The 14380-nt window shown below is 41.2% G+C and overlaps 1 long non-coding RNA gene across 1 annotated transcript; it reads left to right on the top strand.

The window, feature by feature from the left end:
- The first annotated feature begins 13388 nt into the window (after positions 1 to 13388).
- On the top strand, positions 13389 to 14016 carry LOC146516121 (uncharacterized). Its single transcript, XR_014874389.1, has 2 exons — positions 13389 to 13786; positions 13916 to 14016. It is a non-coding gene; the product is annotated as an uncharacterized LOC146516121 (long non-coding RNA).
- The last annotated feature ends 364 nt before the right edge of the window (positions 14017 to 14380 follow it).

The raw sequence follows: 14380 nt of genomic DNA, 5'->3' as shown, positions 1-14380 counted from the left end.
GAAATCTCTTTGATTGTTTGGGTTCAGGAGAAAATAAATGTTTGTTATGATGACAAAATCTGGTATTTCCATTTGTGAGTGTATTTTATTAGGATTCAAAACATCAGAATCAGAATCAGAAAGGGTTTTATTGCCAAATGTTGAGCAGGTTTAAGATAAGTGAGATATGTGTATAATTTCTACAGAGGTATATAAAGTGCTGGTGGTTGTGAGTGGTGGTTCAGTCCATGTTATTATTGTGTGTTTGAGGGTACAGTTGTCCATTGTGTGTGTGTAGGTGGTTGTGGGTGTGTGTATGTCCAGTCCATGAGTTTAACGTGGGTCAGATGTCAGGAGGCAGAGTTCAGGAGTCTGACAGCTGTGGGGAAGAAGCTGTTCTGGTACCTGGTGGTCTTAGTCCGGAGGGTTCTGTAGCGCCTCCTAGAGGGCAGGAGGGTGAAGAGTCCATGTGATGGGTGACTGGGGTCTTTGATGATTTTCCCAGCCCTTTTCAGACACCGCTTCCTGTAGATGTCTTTTATGGCAGGAAGTGGTGCTCCGGCGATGCGCTGGGCAGTTTTCACGACCCTCTGCAACGCCTTCCGGTCCGAGGCAGAGCAGTTCCCGTACCAGACTGTTATACAGTTGGTCAGGATGCTCTCAATGGTGCAGCGATAGAAGTTCACCAGGATGTCTGAGGACAGGTGGTTCTTCCTCAGAGTCCTCAAGAAGAAGAGGCGCTGGTGAGCCTTCTTGACCAGCTTGGAGCAGTTGGTCGTCCAGATGAGATCCTCGGAGATGTGGACTCCCAGGAACTTGAAGCTGCTCACACGCTCCACAGCCGTCCCCTTAATGTGGATGGGTGGATGTGGGTCAGCATTCCTCCTGTAGTCCACGATGAGCTCCTTGGTCTTCTCGGTGTTAAGCAGCAGGTTAAGCACATGAGTGCAGGTGGTGATCAGTGCAAACATGGAATGATGCAATGAACACAGCATCATCCGTCAATACCTATTAACCTCTTAAGCCCCAAGCCTACCTGATCTCCTGCTTTTTGCCCCCGTATCAGGGGGCGTTGGGGCTTAAGAGGTTAAGCAATTTTCTAATCCAACAAACATTATTATAAAATAATAGCTCCCCCACTATAAGACAAACCCCCAATCTTGGACACTATAAGTGACGTTTAAGAGAATTTTTAACTGCAGCTGACTTTGTTTTTATCGACAGCGAGATTGAAAATCTCCAGTAAAAGTGTTCTGCTGATGGAAACTGTAATTTTGAGAATAAATGACAGCCTTTTGGCAGTATGTTAGCGAGCACAGTTGTTATTGAACTTGTTATAAGGATTCTCAGCTGCTATTCCAACACAAATTTCCTGCTGCAATACCAAATTTGCTGCAACAGAAATGAAGCAGAACAACTATCAGTCACGCCTTTCAGTCACAGTTGTACACGGCAGCCTCTCCACTGAACGTGCCACACTCTGCAGCTTTCAAGCTTTTTCAAAGGAAAGTGTTTGTTTAGTTTCCAAGATTCAGGGTGAAAGTTGAATCAACAAATATGTAGTCTATGAAAACAGAAGCTCATGCCTTCTTGGAGCTGTGGAGGTAGTGATCAGTCTTTACCAGCATAAACTTTCTTCTAAAATAAAGGACGTAAATGCAGTTTTTCAAACTTAAAACCAAACTTTTCTGGTGTTACTTCATTACCTTTTCTCTGGTCTGTTTGAGAGTTGCCATATTTCTGAAAATCTATAACAGCACGCATTGAGCTTACCGAGTTCCTGTACAGCAGCGGAGCTCTGCAGCTCAGACGAAAACCCTAAATTGGTAGAAGATTGTATTTTGCTCTTCGTGGAATTGGTTTGCCACAGTGAAGATACAGAACGCCGAACAAAAAGGCAAACGCAGAGGAAATGTGGTGTCGTCATTAAATGAAATGGTGTTGAGTGAAAACAGCCGGGGATCGGCGAGCGTCTGTGGTTCTGTCTGCAGCTACTGTTTCAGAATTTGCCGATTCCGACGGCGTCGCTGGATACACTGAGCGGTGTAGTTATATACACACATGAGTGGGGGGCAAACAGCAGTCAGCCCATTCACACGCAGGCCTTTCTCAGAAATGTTTATGCCAGCAGCAGCGAAAGCAGCCCATCTACTGGTCGTGTGCGTGCAGAGGTGAGTGACAGGGTTCAGATTAGCCTCACCCCACGTGGATCACGGCAGGGTGAAGCTTTTCACACGAGGTAGAAAGCAGCACAAAAATCCCAAAAGCTGCTTCTAAGAGAAGACTTAAGCCTTTTATGTGAGCCCTCTTTTCATGTGGCGGGGGACAGATGTGTGCGCGAACACTCACTGTAAGCAAATGTTTATTTACAGGTTGCAAATCTGCAGCATCAAAGCTTAAAGATCTGAAAGTCCAAGAGAATAAATGTGAGTGTTACTGTATTTATATTACAGCTTCAAGCTGGAGTTACAAAGTGCTTCATAAACAAAAGGAACAACAGCAATATAATGTAAGACAGACAATAAAATTGGACACGTGCATAAAACCAATACCAACAAGTCTGACAGCAAAAGCAGCAGAGCGCTGACATACAAGGAGGAGACACTGTTTAATCAACTGTGTTTGTGATTCCACTCAGAGAGAGAGGCTGCGCCAGAGGATGAAACGACAGCAAACACCTCCAGACTGACACACGGAGCCAAAACCCTGCGGTGTGCGCTCCAAACAGATACCGTGTCTTTGTGACGAGGTCGACAGTGTGATGGGGAAAGACACTCAAATAAAATAAGCACTTTTTAAATCATTACTTCAGATGATTTATCACTAAACAAGAACTGATCGACAGTGGGTAACATGAAGATAAAACCAGGGCAATGCACGAAAAATAAAAGGGGTCACAGTGCCATGTTCTGATTATGAAGTACGTCATCACCTGCTCTCACAAAGACAACGAGCCTTTGACTGAAGGAACAAGATACAGGTGGAAGTTTCATGTCAATGCTGTGGCAGGAAGGATGAGGACTCAAAAACAGAGGAATGAACTAAGAGAGGCAGCTTTATTTTGCAGTTCAAAAACTCAAATGCTAAATGCAAGAAAACTTAACCAGAAACAAGCAACTAAAATTAGGAACCTGGGAAAGTAGAACTAGGTATTACAAGGCACACGGCAGAAACACAGCTACCAGGGACGACACGACAGCAGGTAGGAAGGAAGGAAGACGGAGGACTTCAATTCAATTCAATTCAATTCAATTCAATTCAATTCAATTCAATTTTATTTATATAGCGCCAAATCACAACAAAAGTCGCCTCAAGGCGCTTCATAGATACAGAGAAAAACCCAACAATCATATGACCCCCTATGAGCAGCACTTTGGCGACAGTGGGAAGGAAAAACTCCCTTTTAACAGGAAGAAACCTCCAGCAGAACCAGGCTCAGGGAGGGGCGGGGCCATCTGCTGTGATTGGTTGGGGTGAGAGAAGGAAGACAGGATAAAGACATGCTGTGGAAGAGAGACAGAGGTTAATAACAGATACGATTCAATACAGAGAGGTCTGTTAATACATAGTGAGTGAGAAAGGTGACTGGAAAGGAAAAACTCAGTGCATCATGGGAATCCCCCGGCAGCCTACATCTATTGCAGCATAACTAAGGGAGGATTCAGGGTCACCTGGTCCAGCCCTAACTATATGCTTTAGCAAAAAGGAAAGTTTGAAGCCTAATCTTGAAAGTAGAGATAGTGTCTGTCTCCTGAATCCAAACTGGAAGCTGGTTCCACAGAAGAGGAAAACTGAAGGCTCTGCCTTAAACTTAAATACACAGGATGGGAAACGGGAGGGAACACGACTGGAAGTAATCAGACACAGTGAGACAGGGAGGAAGCAAAACTGAATACGCTGAACACAGGATAAGGAACTATCAAAATAAAACAGGAAATACACAGGCAGACACATGAGCTTAACACAGTGACCGGGGTCAACGTGAATAACCACGGAGATGGAACTTGGCGTGCACGAGAGACGAGACAGGCTCCACATGGAGGCACAAAGAGGGAAACAGACTAAAAGAAACTAGAAAGTCAAACTAGAAATAAAAATGACTAAACTAAGAAAAACAAGGAAACTGAAACCATGAATAAGATGAAATCACGGTGTAATTTAAACCTGAAAATAAGCCATGACAGAAAGTATCTTGATCTGTGCTCAATGATCCGGGTAAGGAAAGCTTAGAAAATGGCAAAAGGACGGGCGCGGGTAATACATCAGGGAACTCAAACAACCACGTGGAAAGCTGAGCAGGACTCTGTGACTCTTCAGTGATGATGTGCATCCTGGCTGGTTTGAGCAGGAAATTTCAGTGAAAAGGGAGCATCTACTGCTGAATCGAGGAGGGGGCCTAAGGGTACATCTGTCACCATCAGAGATGGGCTAACGCATTACTGTAATCCGATTACTTTTTTCAAGTAACGAGTAAAGTAAGGGATTACTATTGCAAAAACGGTAATTAGATTACCGTTACTTTCCCGTAGGAACGCTGCGTTACTGCGTTACTAAAACCGTGATTTTTTGCGAGAATGTCTCATGACGGTGACGTAAGCGAGTGCGACGTTCGTGACAGCAGCTGTGTGCAGATCAACAATGGATCATATATTGAGTGCAGAGAGAGTATGAGCGTGCAGCGTTTAAAGCGTGGAAGTACTGACCTTACTTTGAGTTTGATTCCATAAAAAGTGACAAAAACATTAGTGTCCGTTGTGCGTGGGAAGAAAACTTCTTTTTACAGCGAAAAAACCCCTAAACTTCCGAACAAGCACCGAGTAGCTACGACGTAATGGGAAACTCACAGAGAAACTCGCGGATTCTTCCACTGACCGCTGCACACCTGCACCAGGGTAAACCTCCGCCTACCCCACTCCTGCTTTACAGGTGAAAATAGAGCAACAGGACCGCTAGTCTTTGACTTTATTTATTTTCTGCTGTGTTTTACTTGCATCTATTTGAAAGACTGAGTGTAAACACACAAAAAATATTTTATTTTATGTGCTGGAATGTGCAGAAAATAGGTTTAAATGTTAAACAAATTTCTTCCAGTCAGAGAATGTTGCATATAATTAAATGTTTGCTTGATGCATAAAGTTAAAAGGTTAAAACTAATAAAACAAGTTTTAAAAAGAGACTTTTCCATTTGATTACATTTTGTATGATGATTATGCAGAAAAAGTAGAATTGGGCTGAAAGATCTATCACTTTATCACCTATTCAGGTTGTAAATCGTGTTTTTAAAAAGTAACTAAGTAATTAATTACTTTTGAAAATAAGTAATCAGTAAAGTAATGGGATTACTTTTTGGGGGAAGTAATCAGTAATTAGTTACTGATTACTTTTTTCAAGTAACTTGACCAACACTGCTCGTGTGTAATGGCGGTCCGATGCTTGGAAGGCGGGGCTAAAACCGCTTCCAACAAATGAAATGGCCATTACTCATTGTGAGCCGTAAACAGAAAAATAAAGTTTGATAGAGGATCACATTTCCTTCTTTCAAAGTAAATGTTTCTTTTCAAAATAAAAGAGTGGAAATACATTTATACAAATATAAAGAAAGCGAGAAAGAATAACAACAAAAGCAGTTTTCTCTATTGGGTTATAGGATGTTACCTATGCAAGTCTGGCCCTGAAATTTTCTCCCTACTAAATATATAACACTCAACCGTTAGTCGTATTGTAACAAAATTAGAAATGAGGCAACTTACCCATGAAGTTGTAGGCCTCGTATAATCGCATTACTTTTGGAAATAAGTAATCAGTAAAGTAACGGGATTACTTTTTTGGGGAAGTAATCAGTAATTAGTTACTGATTACTTTTTTCAAGTAACTTGACCAACACTGGTCACCATCATACAATGCTGTGATTGCAGCCATTCCCCAACTCTGTGAAGGCTACTCGTGGCCATTGATCAATGTATTTGACAGTTTGCATATCAATGATCATGAAACTAACATCATGGCTTTTTTTAGGCAGTGGAACTAGTTTCATCATTATGGAGCTGTGCTCTTTATGAGGTGGGGAAACCTGCAGTCCGCTGAGACTGTTTCACTGAAAACACTGCATCAGTGAACAGAAGCAACTCTCCTGGGCAGGTGAAACTAACTACAAACAGGTGAGGCAGTCACAAAGGACAAAGTAAAACAGTCGTGAAAATTTAAAAAAATGAACAAAAGACAAACACTAACACAGAAATCACAGAAGACGTGATGTCAGAGAGAGTAGAAGCGGCCCTGACAGAAAGATGAGAGAGGGAGGAACAGACAGCAGGACTATCGTGGTCCTCTTCCCCTCCTCCCCTGTTTCTCTTACTCTCCACTTTCTTTTCTCTCAGAAGATGAAGGTTGAGTCAAAATAACAAGAGGACCTGAGTCCCAACTTCTCTTTAAATAAACTTGTTTTCTGTGTACTGCTGTGCCAATAAATATGCTCCACTATAAAACTAAAAATCACCTCGACTGACCTCGTAAAGATCAACAGTGTAATCTATCATTTCATTTGCTGTTGAGCCTCCAGAGTTGCAGCCAGCAATACAGACTGTTCACATGCTTCAACTCTACAACGAGGGCGGACAGTGCAGGGTAGTCACACTACTGGGAAATACAGTGTAACACATAGAAACAAGTCCTCCAAGGTGGTACTTATTAGTGCTCTGTTTTTCTACAGTCTTCCAGGTCACATGATGCGAGCGAGCATCTAAATTGACACAAACTCTCGGGCACCAGAGATGGGCAGTAACGCGTTACTTGTAACGTGTTACTGTAATCTGATTACTTTTTTCAAGTAACGAGTAAAGTAAGGGATTACTATTGCAAAAACGGTAATTAGATTACCGTTACTTTTCCGTAGGAATGCTGCGTTACTAAAACCGTGATTTTTTTTGCGAGAATGTCTCATGACAGTGACGTAAGCGAGTGCGACGTTCGTGACAACAGCTGTGTGCAGATCAACAATGGATCATATATCGAGTGCAGAGAGAGTATGAGCGTGCAGCGTTTAAAGCGTGGAAGTACTGACCTTACTTTGAGTTTGATTCCATAAAAAGTGACAAAAACATTAGTGTCCGTTGTGCGTGGGAAGAAAACTTCTTTTTACAGCGAAAAAACCCCTAAACTTCCAAACAAGCACCGAGTAGCTACGACGTAATGGGAAACTCACAGAGAAACTCGCGGATTCTTCCACTGACCGCTGCACACCTGCACCAGGGTAACCCTCCGCCTACCCCACTCCTGCTTTACAGGTGAAAATAGAGCAACAGGACCGCTAGTCTTTGACTTTATTTATTTTCTGCTGTGTTTTACTTGCATCTATTTGAAAGACTGAGTGTAAACACACAAAAAAATATATTTTATGTGCTGGAATGTGCAGAAAATAAATAAATTAATTAATTAATAACTAATTTCTTCCAGTCAGAGAATGTTGCAGATAATTAAATGTTTGCTTGATGCATAAAGTTAAAAGATTGAAACTAATAAAACAAGTTTTAAAAAGAGACTTTTCCATTTGATTACATTTTGTATGATGATTATGTAGAAAAAGTAGAATTGGGCTGAAAGATCTATCACTTTATCACCTATTCAGGTTGTAAATCGTGTTTTTAAAAAGTAACTAAGTAACTAAGTAATTAATTACTTTTGAAAAGTAATCAGTAAAGTAACGGGATTACTTTTTTGGGGAAGTAATCAGTAATTAGTTACTGATTACTTTTTCAAGTAACTTGACCAACACTCTCTGGCACAGAAAGTACTACACTCTGTTTGTTTGGTCTGGAAACCACGTCGCTAACCAGGTTTCATTTACAGAAATCTGACCAGAATGGTTCTTTACGAGTATTTGAAAATGCAATGCTTGTCTGAGGAAATGTATATGAAACAGCATCTGTGCATTTAATGCAGCATCTAAGAAAATCACAGCTGTCTCCTCTGTACAGCAGAACGTTTCACAGAAACACCTCCTGTGGGCATGCGAGCAAAAGATAGTAACAGAAAAATATATCTGCTATAATCAGAATATGTTTTGGGTTGTTTATTTTTATTTCTCCCAGATCCTGACATGCAAAAACTGTTTTATCTATAAAAAGTGTCTTCTGCTCCTCTATAAAACAAAAGGGTTGGGATGAGGTTATCACTGAGTATCACTTAGGTGAAAAAGACTCTAAAATACCTCTAAATGAGACTAACAAACAGACTGATGCAATTAAAGAGAAAGCCGAATGCAACGGCACAACTTCACTGTATTGTCCACAATCTGTTGGCTGTAACTGAAAGAATTAAATCCCAAATTTAAGCAGTGGAAATTTCTGGGCTCATCCTTGGAGACAATGTGAGGATGTCAGACATCGGCAAGGAGCTCATCAAAGGGAGCAGGCAGAGGTGGTGCCTCCTGGAGGCCTCCTAGGTGCGGTGTTTCAGGCAGCCAGAGCACAGAGGAGACCTGGAGGCAGACCCCGTGGAGGAGCTGGAGGCGGTGGCTGGGGAGAGGGAAGTTTGGCCATGTCTGCTTAGGCTGCTGCTCCTGCCCACTGGACCTGGAGAAGTGGTAGAAAATGGATGATGGATGGCGTTTTTGTAGAACGTAACCGACACTCCCCTAATGCTAGTACATGCCTGGGTTTCTGCATGGTTTATTCGGGTTCATTATTCCATTTTTGTCTTGGGCCAAGTAGCACTGCCAACGACTATTTAATTGATCAAATGAATAAAATCAGTGGTTTGCCCTTGGCAGGTTCAATAAGTAATTAAAATTAAGCTAATGTAGGACTTTATTAGCAGCCTGTCAAGTAGTCATGTGAATTCTTTCTGAGCGGCATACCGTTGGCATTTTAGACCTGTTGAGTGCAGAGAATCACAATTATATAAAATCGGATACATTTTGAAGAGAACGTACTTTAACAAAGGCAGTGCGTTTAATTTAATGGTCACAAGATGGTCTGTAGCAGTCTGGTGTTGAGCATAAGAGGACAGAGTCTTTGAAAATGCCATGAAAGCATAAATTTGTGCCTCCGTGTGGCTTTCTAGCGCCGTCGTGTCCAGATGCTAATTGTCACAGCAAGCCACAATTACAATAATCAAAGCCGACGTGTTGTAACAGCTTTTTACTGCACACATGAAAACAGCCTGTTTGTTTTTCACCTCAGAAGCAACTGTGTGGATGCTGAGCACAGAAAAAAGGACATATGGTCCTTGTAGATTTAGTGTCAGTTTTCCGAATGCACGCTTGTTTCTGGAACAGGGAGCAGAGAAAGCAGAGGCCTACTGGAATCTTTGCTATCATCATTTCCCCCCCTGCTCTTGCCATCTTGATTGAGTCCACATAGTGCATAGAAACAAATGACTCTGACTCACCGGCTGCATACAGAGCCGCTGCAAATGTTTTCAGAATCTGCTCATTTATCTCAGCCCACAGCACCACTGCCTCCTGGACATGCATTGAGAGGTTGTTTTAAAGTGGAAATCACCACACAAGTTAACAAAGATTTCAAAAACAGGAAGGCACGGAAGAGATTTGAGGACAGCATGTTATAGCTCCACAATCACACAGCATTAATATGAACATATAGACCAAAGAGCCTCACTGTGTGAGCGATTTATATATTGGGGCGCTGAGGCAATTGCCAGATAAGTGACAGTGATCAATAAGTATGTTATCAAGTCAAGGATCCACCGTATGAATGGCATTGTTATCTGCCAGGAAAGAACAATATTCTCACTGGGTTATTCTGGGAACAATGACTTGCTCTTTATTGGAAGCTCATGAAAATCTAAGCTGTCAAACTGTCAAAAGCGAGCCAGCTTTCACTAATGTATTTCAAAACTGGCTAACTGCAGTGTACTGCTGCAAGAGAGAGACGGAGGGAGAAAAAAAGAGCAACTGAGAAAATGAAACCACTGCCAGGATATCGACTGGCACTTAGCAGGAGAAGAAAGAGAGCAAATGAAAAATTTTTATTGCTGCATTGTAAATTAGAGGGAAGCAAACAAATGCATTTTCAATATGAGAGAGGTAAATACGACGGGCAAACCATGATACCCTGAAGGACCTGATGGCAAACCAAAGCAATCACAATTATGACTGTTTATAATCAGCATAATGCATCTGAATGCCCCCACGCATCCAGCAGCAGGGGGTGAGCGACACCTACAGGCTTCCGTTTTGATTGATAAGGCCGGACTCACAGTAACTGTGGCAACAGTTGCATTTCATGCACGATGACCAGGTCGATCTTTGTCCTTTAATAGCGTGCTAATGAGCGGACCCAGAGTCGGAGATGACAGACGTGGATGAAGAAGAAGAAAAAGAATCATTAAGAATCGCCGGTGGACAGAAAATGACCATTTCTGCAGACTGAAATCATATTAATTCCACAAAGTGCTCACCCTTAGCGCACGTTGGTAGCCGAGGCCATCGATTGTACTCCGTCACACAGCTCCGTTACCATTTTCCTGCTTAAAAATTTCCGCCACAGCTGTAGCAGCCCAAACCGCTGGAACAGAGAGTTGGCCGGGCACCAGCCTGTGTGGGAGAAGCACAGACGTAATATCACAGAAGTGACACCCGAGCTTTTAAAGAAGGGAGGAGCAGAGCAAATTAATTAGAGAAAGAAAGAAGAAACTAATTTGAATGCCACCATAACACACACACACACACTATATAGATTTTAATCCAAATTAAAGGCAAAAAGCAGCGTAATGTAGTGGCAGAAATCCTTGTCTATTCCCTTTGTAATTATCCTGTTCTATCCTGCGATAGCGTTGTAAATAATTATATACCACGACTCCAATTTGGTTCAGTTTGTTATACAAAACACAAATATTCCTCAGCCATTAAACACACATTAAACTAGAGCCAGGTAATTACAGAGGTCTTCTCTGTGATCTTGAAGGAAAACAATGGCTCGTGCATCTGAATCCACTGAAATATTTATTTGATTATGATATTTTCAGTCTGTCCAGCCTTCAGCGTCTCAACAACGACATAACTTAGCATAAAAAGTATGAACATTTGTTCAATGGTCGATTATTTCTTTGTTGTAACAGTAAAAAAGAACAAGTTTCAGAATACATGTTCGTGTATCAACCAACAGCAGCTACATAGTTGCAAGTGAATATGCTGTTGGAATTTCAATGATATTGAGGTTGTGGCTGACTGCAGCATTAGAAGCATTAGCCTTCTGGGGACAGACACTGCCACCCTCCCTCCACATCAAGTGACATCCAGCTGGGACATGATGCCTCTCAAACGGCAGCCTCGGATGCCGGAGGATACGGGAAGCATGAGGGACGATTCGCCACTAGGCTACATTGTCAAGTAGCTTAAATCATAAGCCACACGTGTTAAAGCCGCGGTGCTTCTTCAAGCTGTCATATTTTAATGGCGTGATTATTCAGACATGTATTGCATGTGTAATGTCAAATACTCCAGGGAGCTTGGCCACAGCTTGGATGCGAGTAGCTAGAAGAAATAGGTTGTACCAACCCTCTCTCCCACAAACTGTTTCTAGGAGACAAGAATCGTTTTTCCAGCGATGTTCAGGTCCAGTATAATCAACGACCTTCTTTCTGAAATGAAGTACCGCATTCATGATCTGTATCTGAGTCCATTTGTAGTGCTTGAGTTAGTTTGATGTTGAGTAACCACTCCTCATTTGTAAGGCTGAAATGAACAACCTTGAGCTCTGTGCATGAGAGACACTTATGGGCTGAAAGTCACAGAAAGCCCATCACGAAACCAGAGAGAGGTAAAACAAAAATGGGTCAGCCAGTTTTCCATGAAACGTGTTTTTCTGTTTTAACCCTTTAAGACCTACCATAGAACCAAGTCCGCCAGAGCTTATATTATATTTTTACATGCTGTGGAGCCATTTTTGGGAGCATTTCAAGTTGCTATACATCAATACAACCATTACAGCCTAAATTTTAATAATATGTCTGCATTAAGTGCATAGTAATTACATAAATTGCAAAAAAGTGCAATAAACTACAAAAAAAATTGAAAATCGTTTTAGTTTTTTAACATATATTTCTAGTTAGAGAAATTTAAGAGGCTTATCCCTCAAAACTGTAAATACAAAAAAGTTGCACAAAATAGTTTCCTACCACAGGAAATTTATTTTGAGTGTCTTCATAGTTTTATTTTTGAAATACACCAATTTTTATATACTGCAGGAAAAACGAAAATAAATATTATAATGCAAATTTGCAAAAAAGCAGCATATGCATCAAAATAAACTATTTCCAGCAGTGCAATATGAGTCCTAAGCATCCCAGAAACCACACAGAAAGTCATAAAGTCAAACATAACTTTTAAAAACACCAGTATAGGCTCATGAGGCCTTGATGGTAAAAAACTACATTTCCGCGAAAATGATGTCACTTCCGGTTCCGGGCAGGTCATGGAGGACATGCAAAAGTTCGCGCTGATGGACGTAGGAAGTGTTACAAACAGCTGATCGGATCGGCAAAGCGTGTTTCTGGAATATTATGTTTTTGTTGCTGCAAGTGCTTTTTATGCAGTTTTTGCAAAACTATATGTGGAAGGAAACTGTGACCGAGGACAAGATGATGGCATAAGATGTAAGTACAACTCCTCCGGTTTCATATGCAAAAAAAATGATTGCGCTAGCTTACGTGGTTGCAGAGCTACCGGGATTTAAAAATAGTTATGCAAAACGGAGCGTGCCCGCTCCGACCGGCTTTAAAGGGTTAATATAGTCGCTTAGAAGCAAAATAATTTTGCCAACATGCTGCAAAACTCATTTTATCTTTATCAAACTTGTGTTTGAAGAGTTCTACAAAGTGCTCCACCCATAAACATTAAAAATAGTTCCTGATTTAAATTTTGGGCGGTGTCCCCTTTGTCTGTTGGCTTCAGACTTCCAGCTGTTATAATATTACTGTAACATCCCGTTCAGTGCGCTTGGGTTTGAGACGATCCGCTGCACATTTTAGATGCACAAGTGCGTCAAAACTTCACTTTGTAGTGGAGGACTTGGTGGCAACTGTCATATAAATGCTGCCTTCTTGTTATTTATGAGCCATATAGTTGTGCAATTTATCTTGGATGTGATTGGTCAAAGTCTACAGTGAAGGAAACCTCCATTTCTCTTCAGATCCCTTTGTTTCCCAGGTGATGTTTGCAGTTGATTTATCCCAACGGAGGCATTAGCTGCTGTCCACGGTCCAAGATCTACAGAATAAATGTGTCAGAGGAATCTTACATCTTCTAGATTGATCTGGTTCTGTGACTTTTCCCATCTGAAGTTTGAATCAGTTATCTGATGTGTTGTGATACCTCTTTGTAACAGGGCGGCCCTTAGCGGCTGGAAACACAGTGAGATGGACCAAGGCAAGTGTAGTGGAACATTTCCTATACAGCTCTCCTTACAACAATTAATTTGTCGAGCTTCTTCACAGCACAAAAATCCACACTCTAATGACAACTGGCAGCCTTAAATATGTTCAGCGGTCACAGACTTAACCATTATTCCACTCTCAGGTAAGTTATTAAATCCCAACCTTCCACCACAGTATACAATATATCAATAAGAATAAATAAATACATAAATACATTTCACATTTACATATTAATAAATATTTCACACTTTAATGTTACACCAAACCCAATATTATAAAACCCAGAAACCCAAGCACAAAAAGATTCACCACACTCTCGTTACCAATGGTCTCTCCCGGAACCTTTAAATGGTGTCTGGACCCCCAGGGAAACATTTGCCCAAACACCTTGAAGAGGACACAGGCAAGAAAGGTGAGAAATCATTATCTTACACTTATCTGCACCACTTTTATCCCTAGATTTCACACACACATTTGCATTAGTTTTCCTTACTGGTAAACCTTAATCACAATTTCAATCACCATTCTTCTCTCCTGACAGACAACCACCACATTCCTTGATGAGGAGCAGCTGTGCAGGATCTGAAATAAGGCTACCAACTGATTTTAAAATTCCCAATAAATAGTCAATAAATATTTAAACTTGTGTGCAAATGTTTTACTGTGCAAATCCATGCTTAAAGTGCAATGCTAAATAAAGTGCTTGATAAGATGCTTTTAATAAAGTGAACGGTGTGCTCTAAAGTGCTATACAGATAATATAATATAAATAAATGTAGTAAGGGAGTCCTCTTCCTTACACTCTTAAAGCCACATGAGAATGCCCCTATAACATACAGTCCAGTGCAGTTAGTATGCAAAACGCTAAATAATTAACGTCATTTGACATCACTGTACTGATTCAATTATATCTATGAGATTTCAGTCAACATACATATACTTGTTGAAAAGAAAGGACCCTGTCCTATGATAGCTCAATCAATCAATCAATCAAGGCTTTATTCGC

This window comes from Neolamprologus multifasciatus, chromosome 6 (genome assembly GCF_963576455.1).
Source record: "Neolamprologus multifasciatus chromosome 6, fNeoMul1.2, whole genome shotgun sequence".
Classification (NCBI taxonomy): domain Eukaryota; kingdom Metazoa; phylum Chordata; class Actinopteri; order Cichliformes; family Cichlidae; genus Neolamprologus; species Neolamprologus multifasciatus.
This window is presented reverse-complemented; position numbering and strand designations above follow the sequence as displayed.